The sequence below is a fragment of the Molossus molossus genome, unplaced genomic scaffold (assembly GCF_014108415.1).
Source record: "Molossus molossus isolate mMolMol1 unplaced genomic scaffold, mMolMol1.p scaffold_m16_p_7, whole genome shotgun sequence".
Taxonomy (NCBI): Eukaryota; Metazoa; Chordata; class Mammalia; order Chiroptera; family Molossidae; genus Molossus; species Molossus molossus.
The window spans coordinates 48376107-48395476 of NW_023425401.1; positions in this window are offsets into that span (position 1 = coordinate 48376107).

Genomic DNA, 19370 nt, shown 5'->3' on the forward strand with positions numbered 1-19370 from the left:
AAAGGGACAAAAAATGGGGAAACAAATAAACAGCCCCCAAATGAAAAAAAGGAGGAAAGTCCAGAAAAAGAGCTAAACAAAATGGAGGTAAACAGTTTATTAGATATAGAGTTCAAAGTCATGGTTATAAGGATGCTCAAGGAACTGAGTGAGAATTTCAAGAAACTTGGTGGGAACTACAACAGCATAAAACAAGAAACAGAAAACATAAATGAGAACTAGTAGAAAATAAAGAGTAACATATCTGACTGCAAGAATATGCTGGAAGGAATCAAAAGTAGATTGAAAGAGGCAGGGGATCAAATCAGTGATTTGGAAGACAAGCTAGAAAAAAACACCCAATTAGAGCAACAAAAAGACAAAAGAATTAGGATGCAGGAAGACAGTATAAGAAAACTTTAGGATAATATGAAATGCAACAACATCTGCATTATAGGGGTTCCAGAAGGAGAAGAAATTGATCAAGGAATAGAAAACCTGTTTTAAAAAATAATGACAGAAAACTTCCCTAACCTGGTGAAGGAAAAAGTCACACAAATACAGAATCACAGAAAGTTTCAATCAAGATAAACCCAAAGAGACCCACACCAAGACATATCATAATTAAAATGGCAAATGTTAAAGACAGAGGGAATGTGAAATATCACAAGAGAAAGGCAGTTACTTACCATAGGGCAGCTCCCAAAAGAATGTCAGCTTATTTCTCAACACAAACACTTCAGGCCAGAAGAAATTGGTATAAAGTATTCAGAGTAATGAAAAGCAAGGACCCAAACTGAAGACTACTCTATCCAGCAAGGTTATCATTTAATATTGAAGGTAAAATAAAGAGCTTCCCCAACAAAAGCAAAGGCTAAAGAAGTACATCACTACCAAACCAACATTGCAGGAAATGTTAAAGTGAGTGCTTAAAGAAAAAGAAGAAATCAAGAGAGAGGGGGACTTAGTTATAAAGAAAGACAAAAGTCAGTAAATAAGGACCTATCATTAATAACTTTAAATGAAAATGGACCAAATGCTCCAGTCAAAAGACACAGAGTAGCTGAATGGATAAAAAACAAACAAACAAAAACATGACCCATATGTATGCTGTCTACAAGAGACCCACCTCAGAAAAATAGACTTACACAGACTGAAAGTGAAGGGATGGATGGAAAAAAATATTCCATCCAAATATAAATGAAAGAAAGGCTCGGGTAGCAATACTCACATCTGACAAAATAGACTTCAAAATAAAAGCCATAACAAGAAACAAAGAAGGTCACAACATAATACTAAAAATATCAATCCAACAAAAGGATGTAACCCTTGTTACTATATGCACCCAATATAGGAACACCTAAGTATATTAAAAAACAAAACACCAACAATAAAAAAACCTTGATGGACTGGAAGGGAGAGATCGATAGCAATCCAGTCATAATAAGAGACTTTAACACCCCACTGACATGACTGGATAGATCTTCCAGGTGAAAAATCAACAAGGAAACAGTGGCCTTAAATGACAAACTAGATCAATGGGATCTAGTTGATATTTACAGAACATCGATCCAAAAGTGGCAGAGTATGCTTTTTTTTTTTCAAGTGCACATAGATCACTCTCAAAGATAAACCATATGCTAGGACACAAAATAAGCCTTAAAAATTGCAAGAAAATTGAAATCATATCAAGCATCTTCTCTGATCACAATGGCATACAACTAGAAATCAACTACAGTAAAAAAACAAACAAACTCAAAAACAGACTAAATAGCTTGTTATTAAACAATGAATAGAGTACCAATGAGATAAAGGCAGAAATTAAAAATAAAAATAAAAAATAAAACAAACAAAAAACTTCCTGGAAAAGAAACGAAAGAAAGAAAGAAAAATCTCTAATAAACTATCTAACCCTACAACTAAAAGAATTAGAAAGAGAACTACAAGAAAAGCCTAGACTAAGTTAAATGAAGAAAATAATAGAGATCAGAGCAGAGATAAATGACTTAGAGACTTAAAAAAATACAAAAGATCAATAAAACCAAAGGATGGTTCTTTGAAAAGATAAACAAAATTGATGAACCTTTAGCCAGACTTGTCAAGAAAAAAAGAGAGAGGACCCAGATAAATAAAGTGAGAAATGAAAGAGGCAAAGTGACAGCTGACATCACAGAAATACAAAGGATTGTAAGAAAATATTTTGAACATCTATATGCCAACAAACTAGACAACCTGGATGAAATGGACAAATTTCTATTAATATACAAGCTGCCAAAATTTAATGCAGAAGAATCAGCAAACCTGAATAGGATGATAACAACTAATGAAATTGAAGCAATAATCAAAAGTCTCTCAGCAAACAAAAGCCTTGGGCCAGATGACTTCACAGCTGACATTACCAAACATTCAAAGAAGAATTAACATAATCCTCCTCAAACTACTACAAAAAAATTCAAGAGGAGGGAAGACTTCCAAGCTCTTTTATAAGGCTAGCATTATCTTAATTCCAAAACCAGATAAAGACACTACAAAGAAAGAAAACTATAGGCCAATATTCTTGATGAACACAGATGCTAAAATTCTCAGCAACACATTAAAAAGAGCATAACAATGACCAAGTGGGATTTATTCCGGGAGTGTAAGGATGATTCAATATTTGCACATCAATAAATGTGGTACACCACATAAACAAAATAAAACACAAAAATCATATGATTTTATCAATAGACATAGAAAAAGCATTTGACAAAATCAACTTGATAAAAACTCCCAGCAAAGTGGAAAGAGATGAAACATACCTCAACATAATAAAGGCCATATATGACAAACCTACAGCCAACATCATATTCAACGGGCAAAAACTAAAAGCATTTTCCTCAAGATCAGAAACAAAACAGCATTGAAGGAAATCTTAGGCAAAGTATCAGGATACAAAATCAACACCTAGAAATTGATGGCATTTTGATACAACAATAATGAAACCTCAGAGAGAGACACTTAAAAAAAATAAAATAAAAATCCCATTTACCATTGCAACAACAACAACAAAAACAAGATAACTGGGAATAAATTTAACCAAAGAACTCAAAAAACTATAGGATATTGAAAAAGGAAATAGAAGAAGATACAAAAAAAGTATAAGCATGTACCATGCTCATGAATTTAAAAAATTTATACCATTAAAATGTCCATACTACCTACAGTAATCTACAGATTAAATGCAATCCCTACAAAATACCAATGGCATAGTTCACAGATCTAAAACAATTTTTCTAAAAATGTATATAAAACCAGATAAAAATAAGTAGCCACAGCAATCTTGAAAAAGATCAAAGTTGGAAGCATCACAATATCAGATCTCAAACTATACTACAAAGCCATTGTAATAAAAACAGCCTGGTATTGACACAACAATAGGCATATAGACCAATGGAATAGAACACAGACCTCAGGAATAGATTCATGCCAAAATAGCCAATTAACATTTGAAAAAGGAGGTCAGAGCATACAATGGAGTCAAGATAGTCTCTTCAATAATGGTGTTGGGAAAATTAGACAGGTACATGCAAAAAAATGAAACTAGACCACTAACGTACACCATACACAATAATAAATTCAAAATGCATAAAAGACTTAAATGTTAGTTATGAAACCATAAAAACCTAGAAGAAAATATTGGCAGTAATATCTTAGACATCTTACGTAGCAGAATTTTCACCAATATGTCACCTAGGTCAAGGGAAACAAAGGAAAATATTAACAAATGGGACTACATCAAATTAAAAAGCTTCTACACAGCAAAAGAAACCATCGACAAAATGTAAAGAGAACCTATTGTATAGGAAAACATATTCACCAATGATACATCTGATAAGTGTTTGTTTTCCAAAATATAAAAAGAACTCATATACCTCAACACCAGGAAGACAAACAATCCAATTTGAAAATGGGCAAAGGACTTGAATAGGCACTCTCCAAAGAGGATGCACAGATGGCCAATAGACATATGAAAAAAATGCTAAATGTTACTAATCATCAGAGAGGTGAAAATTAAAACTATAATGAAGTATCACCCCACATCTACCAGAATGGCTACCATCAATAAATAACAAACAATAAGTGCTGGTGGAGTTTTGGAGAAAAGGAAACCCTAGTATACTGCTGGTGGGAATGCAGACTGGTGCAGACACTGTGGAAAACAGTATGGAGGTTCCTCAAAAGTTTTTAAATGGATCTTCCATGTGACCCAGTGATCCCACTTCTGGGAATATATCCTAAGAATCCTGAAACACCAATCAGAAAGAATATATGTACCCCCAGCCCAAATGCTCATCAGTGAATGAGTGGATAAAAAAGCTGTGGTACATTTACACACTGGAATAATATGCGGCTGTAAAAAAAAAAAGGCTCTCTTACCCTTTGAGACAGCATGGATGGACCTAGAGACTATTAGGCTAAGCAAAATAAGCCAGTTAGAGAAAAACAAACATCACATGATCTCACTTATAAGTGGATTCAAAAGAACAAAATAAACTGATAAATAAAATAAGTTCAGAGGTATGGACTCATGAAACAGAATAACAGATCTCGGGGTGGGGGGGATTGGAGGGGAGAGAACAGCAATAGATTAGCCAAAGAATATATATGCATATATGCATAATCCATGGACACAGACAATAGTGTGGGGAAGGCCTGGGGTGGGGCAGGGGTTGATTGGAGAGGGGCAAAAAGGGAGAAAATGGGAGACATCTGTAATACTGTCAAAAAAAAAAAAAAAAAAAGAATAAACAAAAAACTCATTGTGAAAAGAAAAAAAACTGAATTAAATTTTTATCTTTTTACTTAATTATAACCTCTATTTTCAAGACCATTTCTCAATCAAAATGTATAAAATGATTATATTTAGTATGTGTAACACATACGTGGATAAGTATATATTGTTCACATCAGATAGATAGATGATAGATAGATAGATAGATAGATAGATAGATAGATAGATAGATGATAGAAATACAGATATACCTAAATATGTTAATACTCATTTGTATTCATTTGCTCTTATAAATCTAAAAATAAGCTTTCCAATGCTTACTTCTATCACTATTGAATCTGGGAATGTTGTCACAATTGACACCAAACATTGCTAGGAAGCCAAGGAGAAAATACCCGATTATTTTTTCAAACATTGACCAAACTTTATAGATTATTTTTCTCCATCTCCTTCTGTAAACCTCTTAGTAATATTAGCACAGCTGTTTGAAAAATCAGATTTAAAGCCTTCAAATGTTTCCTTGGTCTTAGAAGAGATGCCTCCATAGACTTTGCATCAGAAAAGTGCATTGAATTAGTATAGCCTGTTTTCTTACCGCATTTTTTTTTTCCTTTATTGATTTTACACAGAGAGGAAATGAGAGGGAGAGAGCTACAGAAACATCTATGAGAGAGAACATTGATTGGCTGCCTCCTGCATGCCTCTCACTGGAGACTGGGCCCACAACCTGGGCATGTGTCCGGACCAGGAATCGAATCGGCGACCTCTTGGTGCACAGGTTGACGCTCAACCACTGAACCACACTGGCCAGACTTGTACTGCAGTTTTTAAATAGAACCCCAAAATAAGGAGCACATTTAATTTGTTAGGACATGTATGAAATTTAAAAAGAACATATCTTTACCCTATTAGTATGAAGGAAACCAAAATAGATTGTTTAGGAAGCAATTTCATACCATTTCAACGAGCAATAGGAGATCAAATGAAACACTCCAAGGTGGCAGTCTTCTATCAATGAAATAGATGCTTGCAGAATGAGGAGAGGTTTAATGGCAAAGAAAATTAGTGTCAACTCAATAGAGCCATCAATCCAGGCATAATTCTATGCTAAAAACACTTAACATATAATAGCAACCTTGAGTGTACACACTATAATCTGGTATTATTGAAACACATACGTCTGTAGAAGTCATGTTTATTGATTAGGCAGAAATGAGGCATTTTGCGATCTGAGACAGAATCTCAACCCCTCAAGAGAGAAAAAGGTTTAGCAAAAATCACAGCCCTGCTGCTTTCCCCAAGTGAGATTTAGGGGTTTATTTCTTCTTGTAACTCTGAGCTGAGAATGTGGACTTTAGATAATACCTTACAATTATAAAACATAGCTCTAAAATGAAAGGTCTTAAAGGTATGTCACACATTATAGAGAGTTAACTCATGAAAAATAAATAGAAAATATAAGCAAAATATAAAGAATTTGATTGCATAGCGTGTCGGGGGGGGGAGCATGTCTGAGTGCAAACTTGTGCTTTGGGCTACAACAATATTTCTATCTGGCAAAGAAATTTTTCATAATGAAACATTGGCTTTTGTATACTGGATTCTAGCTTCTGACATCTTACACAGTCACAAGTTGTGCTGTTGGTGTTATTCAAATAAAAAGACACTTTCCCACAGAGTGAAGATCAAGAATTCGCACTCAAACAAACTGCACTTCATTATTTTAGCAACAAAACACATATTTTAATACACGTGAGGTAAAAATGCATCTAATTATGACTTGTTAAGCATATCTAAATTTTCTTTTTTACCAACCTATATCAAATACGAGAATTTTCTGTTCTGGCTGGTGTGGCTCAGTGGTTGGAGCATCATCTGCAAACCAATGCGTCGTGGGTTCGAGACCCAGTCAAGGGCATATAGCTGGGTTGCAGGTTCAATCCTAGTTCTGGTCAGGGTGCATGCGGATGTATCCAATCGATGTATCTCTTTCACATCAATGTTCTCTCTCTCTCTTCCCCCTCCCTCACGCCCAACTTCCACTCTAAAATAAAATCAATAGAAAAAAATATCCTCGGGTGAGGACTAACAACAACAAAAACAGGAGAATTTTCTTTAAAGCAGCAAAGGCTAGACCATCAACAACAAAACAACTATATATAAAAATAGTAATAAAATAAAGAAGAAGAAACACAATATTTTTTAAGTATTTAATATGGGCCACTTGACTTTTGATTTCTGGTCCAACACGCAATGAGCTTAGAAGTTATCATTCCCATCCAGATATGAAAAAATGCTGAACAAATGGAAAATTAACAACTCTTCTTAAATACATCAAGAAACTGAGGTCTTGATTTACCTGCTACCCTGACAACTATATATTTAAAAAAAGCTAATATAGCATATCACGCTTACCTGATACCCTGGAACAGATCCCCACAATTCAAGCCCATATCAGTGGGAAGACTTTAAAAACTTGATGAATTGCTTCAGCTTGGCAGGTGGGGGTGGGCAAGACTTAAAAATTAAATGGTGGCTTATTCTTGTTGGGATGTGGGCCAACACTTTCATGGTTTTTACTTTCAGTTGCTCTATTAAGTTCCAACTAAAAATTTGGGAAAAAACTACCTCATGCTTCCAGTAGAGGAAGGGGAAAGGTTACCACTTCGAAATATTTCCAGAGCTCTCTGTCTCAAAAGGTCTGACCCCAAGTGATCTATTGTACTAGAACCTAGCTGAATGGCGTTTTACTAGAACTTATCCAACCTGGGAGAAGGGAAATACCAAACTCAAGTTCACTAAAAGAATGAGACCTAATCATGGAACAATAGATTACTTTTCCTCTCCCCTACCTTACCACCATATCAGCAGGGCTCCTGTGCAAAAACAGGGATACACCCAAAGAACTTCAAACCTTAGGCTTACTTAAAGTCTCTAGGAAAACCCAAACCACATGGGATTCAAAGACTTGGAAACAAAAGGAAATTTTAGCCCCCGAAACTACAACTATAGCAAACATAAATACAACCTAGACAGAAGTCATAACAGCTCACACTAAAGGTCTATCAACCTTAGTTCCTTTTACCTGATAGTCGGTCTGGCATTCCACAAAAATTACAAGGTTTGGTGAAAATAATTCAAAAACAAAAAACACTCTGTAGAAGCAAAGCAAGCATTAGAACCAAAACCAGATATAGCAGAGATTTTGAAATTATCACACTAGAAATTTTAAAAAACAATGACTAATATGCCAGGGGATCTATTAGAAAAAATAAGCAACATGAAGGAACAGATAGATAATATTCTAAGAAATAATAAAAAGAAAATTCTAGAAATAAAAAGACAAACAGAAATGAAGAGTGCCTTTGATGGGCTGATTAGTAAACTGGTCATAGCTGAGGAAAGAATAGTGGGCTTAAAGACATGCCAATAGAAACCTCCAAAGAGAAAGAAAAAGATGCAAAAGGATATACAATAACTATGGGATAATTTTTAAAAGGTATAACATGTGAATAATGAAAATATCAGAAAGAGAAGAGAGAAACAGAAGACATTTCTTAGATAACAATGGCAGAGAATTTTTTAAATTAATGACAGACACCAAATCAGAGATTAGAAGCTCAGAGAACACTAAGGATAAATACCAAAAATTATATACGTATTGACTCATATTCAAACTTTAAAAAACCAAAGACAAAATTATTAAAGAAGCCAGAGGAAAAAACGATATTACCTATAGAGGAACAGTAAAAAGAATTACATTGAACTTCTCTTCAGAAACTATAAAAAGTATGCAAGCAAGAAGAAAATGGAGTGGAATATTTAAGGTATCCAACAAAATTGTTCTTCAGAAAAGAGAGTACTTTGGTAATTGTAACATGTCAATGTAGGCTTATCAATTGTCACAAATGTACCACTCCAGGGGGACATTTTATAGGGGAAGCTATGCATGTTTGGGGACAGTGGGTATTTGGAAAGTCTCTGTACTTTCCCCTCAATTTTTCTGTGAACCTAAAATTGCTAAAAAAAACAAAAAGTCTTTTAAATAAATTACATTTTTAAATTATAAAAAGTGAAATAGATATACTTTCTCAAACAAAATTTCAAAGAATTTGTCCCCAGTAGATTTGCCTTGGAAAGAATGTTAAAAAAATTATTCAAAGAGAAGACAAATTGTACAAGTCAGAAGCTTAAATCTACATAAATAAAGAGTTTTAGAAAAGGAGTAAGTGAAGCTAAAATAATTTTTTTTCTATACTTAATTGATCTAATAGATATATTTATTCAAAATATGACTATAGCTTATGGCTAAGTGAAATGAATAACAACCATGTTATAAGAGATGGGGGAAAAATGGAAATACTCTGTTAAAGGTACTTAAATTAACCATTAAGCAATATGATATTATTTCAAAGTGCATTTAGATTCATTGTAAATGTATATTGCAAACTCTAGGGCCATTTTACATTTTAGTTAACTAATGACTGGTAGACTCAAGATTTTAATCCATTTCCATCAGCTTTCAAATCCTGTAATTTCCACCATAGGCTCATGATGTTTCTAATTTATGAGCTAGTTTTAAAAGATTAAGGAACAAACTCAAAACTAAATGATCAAAAAACTCAAAGCAAAAAAAAATAGATTTTTTAAAAAAGAATGATATCGATATAAAAATATGTGTGAAAATTGCAAATCTGCATCACATCTACATTAATCAATGGTTAATAATGGAGAATACATATAAAAATGTCTAATGTTTTACATTTCTTGGTTAGTACTGTTATCAACAAACGTAAAGGAATTATCAAAGAGTGATGTCCTCCGTTGTCCTAGAGAGGCATCCAAATCTTACCTCCCAAGCCAGTTTAAAGGTTCATTCATTCCTTCAGTAAATGTTTATCTACCAGGTATAACATGCTCTGAAGAAGAAGTCTCTCACATATTTCTGTAACAGAGCAGCTCCAATTTGTAGAAAGTTCATATTAAAAGCTGCCCTTATTAGTCCTCATTCTGCTTTTCAAATAAAAACCAGTATCTTTGCCACATGATATAATCTTAAACATATTTGAAGTACATTTCATGATTTGTCTGGATAAATATTCCTGTGCTCTTCCTTTGGGGGTGGTAGTGGTAGGAGTCATGATTTGCATTTTTCTAGCTGCCATCCTGAGGAATACTTCCAAATAGGGGGCTCATCCTTGCAGAATATTTTTCTGAGCCCATATATAGTTTAAAGATCAATTGTCAATATTACAAATCAAAAGATATCACATAGTTTTGGAAAATATATCTCATATATTTGGAAAACATACGAAAGCCCCAAGATCAAAGTCCCCTGGAGTAGTTGTCCCTTAACCAGGTCATTGCACTACCCACTTAGTGCCCCACACCCTTCACCAGCTTTGTTGCCTGAGGCAGGCCAAGAGGCAGTTGCCATCTTGCTTTTTCTCTCGGTTTCCTCGCTCCCTGCTGCCCTCCTTCTCTTTCTTCCCTCTTTCGATTCTGGGTTAGCTTCACTCCTTTATATTGCATACCTAGCACCTCAGGCAATTAAATTTGTTTCTAAACTATATGTCACTCTCCCTCATAAAACTTTATATTCAGAACTAAGCGCAATACAGCATGTTTTAGACTACTGTTTCTGACCGCAACCCTATATTCTTACACAAAGATAGCAACTGAATTACACTTCTAGGTACTCAAAATAAGCTTATACTGCATTCCCAGTTAAGTAAAATCCTCAAGGTTGAAGCACAGCACTCTACACAGCTGGAATTCCTTGAAAACCACCTGCAGAATCAACACTCCCTACATCCTAGAGGGATACTTGGAGCTTCAATTAATTGTGCGACTAGACATAAATCACCCCTGCAATGTCCCAACGTTATGTTCTAATAACTTACCTTTTACCTTATTCTCTTTTATCTTTGCTGTTTCTACTTGGAACCTTGCCATCCAGAACATGTGTCTGGTCCCTAAATACTCGCATAGTAACTGATGCTGTAACTGACTTTAGATGAATGGCAGTTTCCTTATATCTCAAAAAGAATCCTGCTGCTATATTTCTCTGTTATGCCATGATCGTCATTTGTCATTATTTCTGTTCTACCTGTTAGGTTGATCTGCCAGCCACTCATAGGGCCCTGGTCCCCCCTGTGTCAACACTGTCAAGTAGACTGGACAGATGAGGTCCCAGGCACTGCCAGTGTTCTGCATGATGCTTCTGTTAAGTAAATAACACCTGCTCCTATCTTTTTAAATGTAAATAGTAGTTAAGTGATTCATTGTAATACTGTAATAGTTTTATTTTTTTGGTCTTAATTTTAATAATTTTACTAGTGGTATAATTAACTAAGTATATGACCATTTATTTATTTATTTTATCCTCACCTGAGGACATTTTTTCATTTTTTTGTTCAGATAGAGCGGGAGGGAGAGAGAGGAAGAGAGAGAAACATCGACGTGAAAGGGACACATCGAGTGGCTGCATGACCAACCAGGGCCGGGGACAAACTGCAACCGAGGTACGTGCCCTTAGTGGGAACCGAACCCAGGTTTCTCTGGACTGCAGGCCGACGCTCTAACCACTGAGAAAACCAGCCAGGGCAGTATATGACTATTTTTACATTAGCATAGAATTATGTTCCCAAAATATTCACAAAGGGCCTTTACAGTGTGCCCATATTTTCCAGTTGTTCTTTCCTTTTAGTTACCATCAACCTCCATGTTGCTTGCTTTAGCAATAAATTGTTATACTTGAATTTTTGAACCTAGGTATAGAACTTTGTTTCCTGCTATGTTTATCTAGTTAGATATAGCTTTTCATTTCATTTTTAAATGCCTTTTCAGACTTAAGTAACTCAATATATTGCATATGCATTCTAATTTTAAAGTTTCTGAAAAATTGATAACTATTCTGTATCTACAAAGTAATTAAAGAAAACTTTAAATGGACCAATTATTGACTGTGGCTCCTTTCCAGAGGCAATTTTCTAAACTTATATATTTCTTAATTTATCATGTCCTTAGGCCTTGAGTTTTAGCCTTTTTCCTTCTTATTGTAACATTGTTTTAATATTTGGAGAATATTAAATAAATAAAGATGGATTCTGGCATTTAAAATTCTGAGTTAACATGTCTTCTTCACCAATACAATACAAGTAGTCCAGGTAGAAATGATAGCGATATAAAAAATAAGAGGCAATAATATTTAATATTTGATTGTAGAACTCACAGAACTTGGCTAATTCAAAGTGAGTTGGGGAAAAAAAGCAGAATCTTGTCCAACCCCTAAGTCTATGATGTGTGATGGAGAATATAGAACTCACAGAGGATGGGACCTAGGAAGGGGTAGCCAATAAACTATATTTTAGATGTATGGTGTGCAGGGTCCCATGAGATATATAGGTGTAGTTATATATAACACAAGTATAATAATCTGGAACTCTAGAAGATCTGTAGAGGAGAGAAAGATCTGGAACAATAAACAGGCATAATGTGTAGCCAGAGGAAATGAACTTGCTCAATAATGGGCAGATGACAAAAGGGAACATGCAGAAGAAAGAATATTGGAGGACAGTTTAAGACATTTAAATTGTTATATTAACTGTCCTACTGGATAAATAATATTCAAAAATAAACAACTCCATGCCACTCCTCAAAAGATGTCAGGTTCAAATGACTTCATAGGGAAATTTCACAGACATGAAACTTTCCAAAGCATACACACCAGTGGATTTTTAACTGGGAGTGATTTTTTTGTTTGCCAGGGAGCATTTGTCAGTGTCTGCAAATATTTTTTATCGTTACAACTGGGAAAGGTGGTGGAGTGTACTATTTGTTTCTAGTAGGTATGGGCCAGAAATGTTGCTAAACATCCTACATGAACAGGACAGACCCCACAGCAAAAAATTATTGGCCCCAAATGTTTAGAGTACCAGACTTGAGAAACCTGGCATAAAGAAAAAAACATTTAAAAATGAAAAAGCTTATTCTTTATTTATGTTTTAAGACAAAAGATATTCCAAACTAAAAAACTACCAAAGATGGCTATAATAAAATTATGAATAAAGATTGTTGATATAATTACACCAAGAAAATATTGTCCTTATTAAAAGATTATACCACGACAGAGAAGTCTTTATTTCAAGAGTGCATAAATGATTCAATAAAAGCAAACCTGATAATATCTAATTTCAAAAATAATGGAGAAAAATTTTATCTCAATATTATTTCATAAAATTCAATATCCAATCCTAATTTTAAAAACAATAATTTGCCCTGGCCAGTTTGGCTCAGCGGTTAGAGCATCGGCCTGCGGTCCAGAGAGTCCCAGGTTCAGTTCCCGCTAAGGGCATGTACCTCAGTTGCAGTTTGTCCCCAGCCCTGGTTGGGTTGTGTGGGTGGCAGCCACTCAATGTGTCCCTTTTACATCATTGTTTCCCTATCTTTCTCTTCCTCTCTCTCCCTCTTACTCTATCTGAACAAAAAAATGGAAAAATGTCCTCGGGTGAGGGTAAAAAATAAATAAATAAATAAATAAATAATAATTCTAGCCTAGTGATTGAAAGAATCTTTCTTAACATGGTAAAAGTGATATATTAGAAAATATTTATATTGAACAGTCAACTATTAGAATTAGAAAGAAAAAAAAGTGTAATAATTACCACCATGTTGGATTATACTTTATCATATAATAAGATTGAATCATACAGATTTTAGAATGGAAGAAACAAAATAATAATTATATACATATAATATTTTTGAATGCTTAGAAAATGCAAGAAAAAAAGATAGACAATACTTAAATTGTTGAAATAATATAGAAAATTATATTCAAGCAAGATAAAAAAAAATCATTAACTTATTTAACACCAGGGACAATCAACTGATCACCAAGAGCTAAACTTGTCATTCTATTCACTCTAGTAATAGTGATAATAAGCTTAACATAGAGGCTTTTTCCCCTTCTTTTAGCTATCTGCTACCTCCTTATCCTTTTTTATATAGCAACCTCCCAGTTTTACGGTGGGGAACCGGAGATGTCCATTACATGCTACTATTTAGATCTCCAGACCTAGTGTGGCCATCTGTTCTTTCTAAATATATTTTATTTTTCTTTGTTTACAGAAATAACCTATTGATTTAAAACCATTTATTAGAGTAGTTTTATTGCGTTCTACCAAAAACTAAAAAACTGATATGTGGAGGGCCAAATGAAAGAAAAGTTCAATCAGAAAAGCAACAAATCACATTAGCATTAGGTCTATGTTGTATAGGTTGCTCCTGGGAGGGGAGACCCCATCAGTAAAGATATAAGTTTTCTCCCAAATTAATGATTCTAATTCTATACAATGACAATTACAACATTGCAGTCACGACTTTTAACTAATTAGTAGAATAGTTTATTACAAAAACAAGTGAAAGAAAAAAGGGCAGTTTTTATAAGTATATGTGGTGAATCTTTCCTTCAGATAACAAAAAACAAAACAAATAAACCCTGTTTATTTTAGGAAGGAGCAAGAATAAACACATAAATGAGCAAACATAAAATAAATTACGTAAATAACTTTACATATGATAAAATTCTAATTGAACACCAGTAAAAAATGTATTCAAACAAAATTATACCTTTTCTCCTACATTATGCATACACATATGCGCACGCGCGCACACATACTCAAATTCTAATTGGATTAACATTTTTTATGTAAGTCATGAAACCAGAAAATGTAAGCAAAATATAGAAGATTATTTTCATCACTTTGGTGTTGGAGGGTCTAGGTTAGAAAAACAGAAACCCTCCTGGCCAGTTTGGCTCAGCGGTTGGAGCGTCGGCCTGCGGACCAGAGAGACCTGGGTTCGGTTCCTGCTAGGGGTATGTACCAAAAAAAAAAATGAAAAGAAAAAAAGAAACCCAGACCAAATATTATGAAGAAAAGGGCAGCTGTATCTCTGTTTACATAGAAATATAAAAATAAACTCATTCCACAACAAAAGTCACCATAAACAAAGTTTAAAAATATATTTGACAAGTCAAAATATATTTTACCTCATTAGTAATCTGAGAATTGCAATTATAAACAACCAATCAAACTGAAAAGACCTAATGAGACGAGAACTCTAAACACTGGATTGAAAGCAGTACATTTTTGAAGGGCAATAGGACAAAAATCTTTTAAATTCTAAGTGCACAATAATTTCTGCTCAACAAATTTACTTCTAGGAACTTATTTAAAAATTAATTTGAGCCCTGGCAGGTTTGGCTCCTCAGTTAGAGCATCAGCCCTCAGACCAAAGAATCTTGGGTTCAATTCCAGTCAAGGGTACCTACCTTAGTTGCAGTTCGATTCCCAGCCCTGGTCTCTTTCACATCAATGTCTCTCCCTCTCTCTCTCATCCTCCCTCCCATTCTATCTGAAGATAAATGGAAAAACATCCTCAGGTGAGAATTTTTTTTTTTAATTAATTTGACCCAATCAAGATAGCTGCATAGGTAAACATGGTACTCGCATCCTTCCATAACCACATCAAAAATACAACTAAATTACAGAATAACCATCATTCAGAACTGCCTTAAATCTAGCTAAACTGAAGTTCTACAACTAAAGGTACAAAGGAGAAGCCACATGAGACTGGTAGGAAGGGCAGGAAAGCTGAACAGGCTGGCTCACAATCACATATGGCAGATAAAAATGGGGGGATTTTCTCAGCTACAGAAGTTCCCCCTGAGAAATAAGGGGGTCCCAGCCCCACAAAAAGCCCCACAACCCAGTGTCCCAGTTCAGGAAAAGTTTTCGTAACTTCTGGCTGTAAAACCCATTGGTGATTGTGGCTGAGTGAGACAGAATGCTACTAGAGTCCGGGCAGTTCTTCTTTAAAGGTCCTCACACAAGCTTACTTAGACTCACTCCCTCTAAGTCCTAGCTCCAGGACAGCAGCTTGAAAGGCACCAGGGACATATGTGAAGGAACTGAAGTGTCTGGCATCAAGGCAAGAGCTGGAGTGGCAGCTTTCTCCCAGAAAGAGTGCTGGCAGAAGCCACTGTTCCTTTTCTAGCCTGCCCCACCACAGAGCTGACAGGCAGGCACCAAATGTGAGTCTACATCAATCTGGCTCACACTATTCACCCTGCCCTGATGATTCCCTGAACCCTGCCCACCAAACTTGTGAGCCCACCCAAGCTCTTTCCAGTCCATAAAAAATGTCTGTTTTGGCTCAAGCTTCAGACTTTTCTAGACTCTCCCAAACAATCAGCATCTGGCTTCAGCATACCGCATACCTCTTGCAAAGTGGCCCCAGGCCCAGCACTGCTGGCAGCCATCCTTGGTTCACAGCTTTACTTCTCCTGGACACCTCTAACTCCAGCACAGGTAGCAGCCATCTGTGGATCATTTTGTAGCTTATTCCGGGTGGCCCTGTGAAGAACACAGATGGTGGCTGACCTTGGCCTGCACCTCTTGGGAAGCCCCAGAGCCAGTGCACCTGGTGGACAGCTTCAGACCACATTGAAATGCTATCAACCAGCTCTACAAGTGGCATGCTCAAGGTGCAGACTCAGTGGGCAAGAGAGCACTGCTGAAGTAAGTCCTGCTTTGTGGGTTGGGCCCCTGCACAGCTGATTCTCCACAGTGGTCACAGCAAGTCCTTGCAGCTGATTGGACTGGGAGTAAATCCCTTCCTTTGATGCAGTCAAGGCTCAACTATAACAGGAAAGTGTGTACAGGCCATGGGGGTGCACCTGGAGTGCCCTGCTTGGGTGAATGAGGAGACTGGGCCACTGGACGCTATAGGACACCAACTATATTATCAACTCTATCAAGCCCAGAAGGCATAGCAGCTCTACTTAATACATAGAAACAAACAGCCTGGCTGCTAAAATGAGGAAACAAAGAAACATGTCTCCCCCCACCCCCCACCAAAATAAAACAGAATAAAACTCTAGAAAAAGAACTAAACAAAATGGAGACAAGAAATCTACTAGATGCAGAGCTCAAAACACTGATTATAAGGATACTTGATGAATTTAGGGGAAGAGTAGAGAAACTTAGAATTTCAACAGCATAAAACAGGACATAGAAACCATAAAAAAGAACTAGTTAGAAAGGAAGGATGCATTAACTGACATTAAGAATAATTTATTATCAACTCTATCAAGCTGTAGAGTAGAGTAGATCAAGCCAAGAATCAAATGAGCAATTTGGAATATTAGGAAGCAAGAACACACAATCAGAACAGCAAATAGAAAAAATAATTTAAAAAAAAAAAAGAGAAATTACAATAGTGTAAGAAGCCTCTGGGACAACTTCAAGTGTACCAAAATTTGCATCATGGGGGTGCCAGAATGAGAAAAGAGAGAGTAAGGAATTGAAAACCTATATGAAAAAATAATATCAAAAACTCCCCTAACCTGGTGAAGGAAATAGACAAACACATGCAGGAAACGCAAAGAGTCCCAAACAAGATGAACCTGAAGAGGCCCACACCAAGACACATCATAATTAAAATGTCAAAGGTTAGCCCTGGCCGGTTTGGCTCAGCGGTTAGAGCATCGGCCTGCGGTCTGGAGAGACCCGGGTTCGGTTCCCGCTAAGGGCATGTACCTCGGTTGCCGTTTGTCCCTGGCCCTGGTTGGTCGTGCGGGTGGCAGCCACTCGATGTGTCCCTTTCATGTCGATGTTTCTCTTTCTCTCTCTCTTCCTCTCTCTCCCTCCCACTCTATCTGTGCAAAAAATGGAAAAAAAATGTCCTCGGGTGAGGATAAAAAAAAAAAAAAAATGTCAAAGGTTAAAAAAAAGGAGAAAATTTTAAAAGCAGCAAGAGAAATGAAGTTAGTTATCTATAGGGAAGCTCCCATAAGACTGTCTATTTATTTCTCAACAGAAACTTTGCAGGCCAGAAGGAATTGGCAAGAAATATTTAAAATGATGAAAAGCAACAACTGACAGCCAAGATTACTATACCCAGAAAAGCTAACATTTAGAATCAAAGGACATATAAAGAGCTTCCCAGACAAAAAAAAGCTAGAGGAGTTCATCGCCATTAGTCCAATATTACATGAAATGTTAAAGGGTCTCCTTTAAGAAGAAGAAAAAACAAGGATAAAAAATATAAACAATAAAATAGCAATAAGTATTTATTAACAATTGAATCTAAAAAATAAATAAATGAACAAGCAAAATAGAAACAGACTTATAGATACAAAGAACATTTTGATGGTTGCCAGAAGGGAGGGGTGTTGGGGGGACGGGTGAAATAGATGAAGGGATTAAAAAAAGCACAAATTGGTAGCAACAGAATAATCGTGAGGATGTAAGTTACAGTATAGGGAATATAGTCAATAATATTCTAATAATTATGTATGGTGTCAGATAGGTACTAGAGTTATCGGAATAATCATTTAGTAAGTTATATAATGTTGAATTACTGGTGTGTACCCCTGAAATTAGTATAATACTATATGTCGACTGTAATTGAAAAATAAAAAAATGATTAAATTATAATAATTTGACAAGTACAAAAACACATATATGCTTGGTTCTTTGAACACAGTAGTAATTTGGAAACAACATGAATAACCAATGTTGGCAAACTATTCATAAAAAGAAGTATAATAAAAAGGAGGAAAAATATCATACAGTCATTAAACATGTAAACTTTAACTATAGGTAATGAACAGATATTCATAAGATATCAAGTAAAATAGAGCAGGTTGTTAAACCCAGTACATATAGACTTTATTTTATGGAGTATAATTCCAAATTATTGAATCAGTCTGGAAGAATATACATCAAATGATTAGAGTGATGACTGGGTGTTTGGAAATCAGAATTTTTAATTTTTTTACTTCATACATCTTTGCACTGCTTGAATTTTTACACAGATCAAATATTATTTTTTTAAAATTGGAACACTTAAATATTAGTTTAATTTTGAAAGAAAAGTTGGGTCAGAAAAAATAAATCACACATTTAGACTCAATAATCCCACTTATTATAGTTGAGCCAAAGAAAACTATTCAAAATAAGAAAAATGTTTCACAGAAGAATTCTGTAGAAATAAGAAAAACAATTCAAAATTTAAAAAAATTTATAGAACTATCTTATTGGATTATGACTTATATGGTAAAATATTAAGGTTAGCATATGTATCCAACATAAAAGAATACACGTCATTAGATGATATATTGTTAAGTCATTAAAATGTAATTATGAAGCTTTATAGGAGCTTGACACAACATATTGAACAAAATTAAGTGAAAAAGCAGGATATAAATTTTATGTGTATAAACATACAACAGCCTGCATTAGATGCAGGCATTATTTAAACAGGCATTATTAAGGTTGATAGCATTATTGTTAGTGTGTCTGTATATTTAACTTTTCTTTAAATATGTTTTTATTGATTTTTTAGAGAGATAGAAATATCAATATGAGTGAGAAACATTCATCAGCTGCTCCCTGAACAACCACTGCTGGGAATCGAGCCTGCAACCTGGGCATGTGCCCTGACTGGGAATTGAACAAGGACCTCTCAGTCCATGAGGTAGTGCTCAACCCATTGAGCCACACTGGGTGGGCTGTATATTTAACTTTTAAACTCTTCTTAAGAGGGAGAGGAA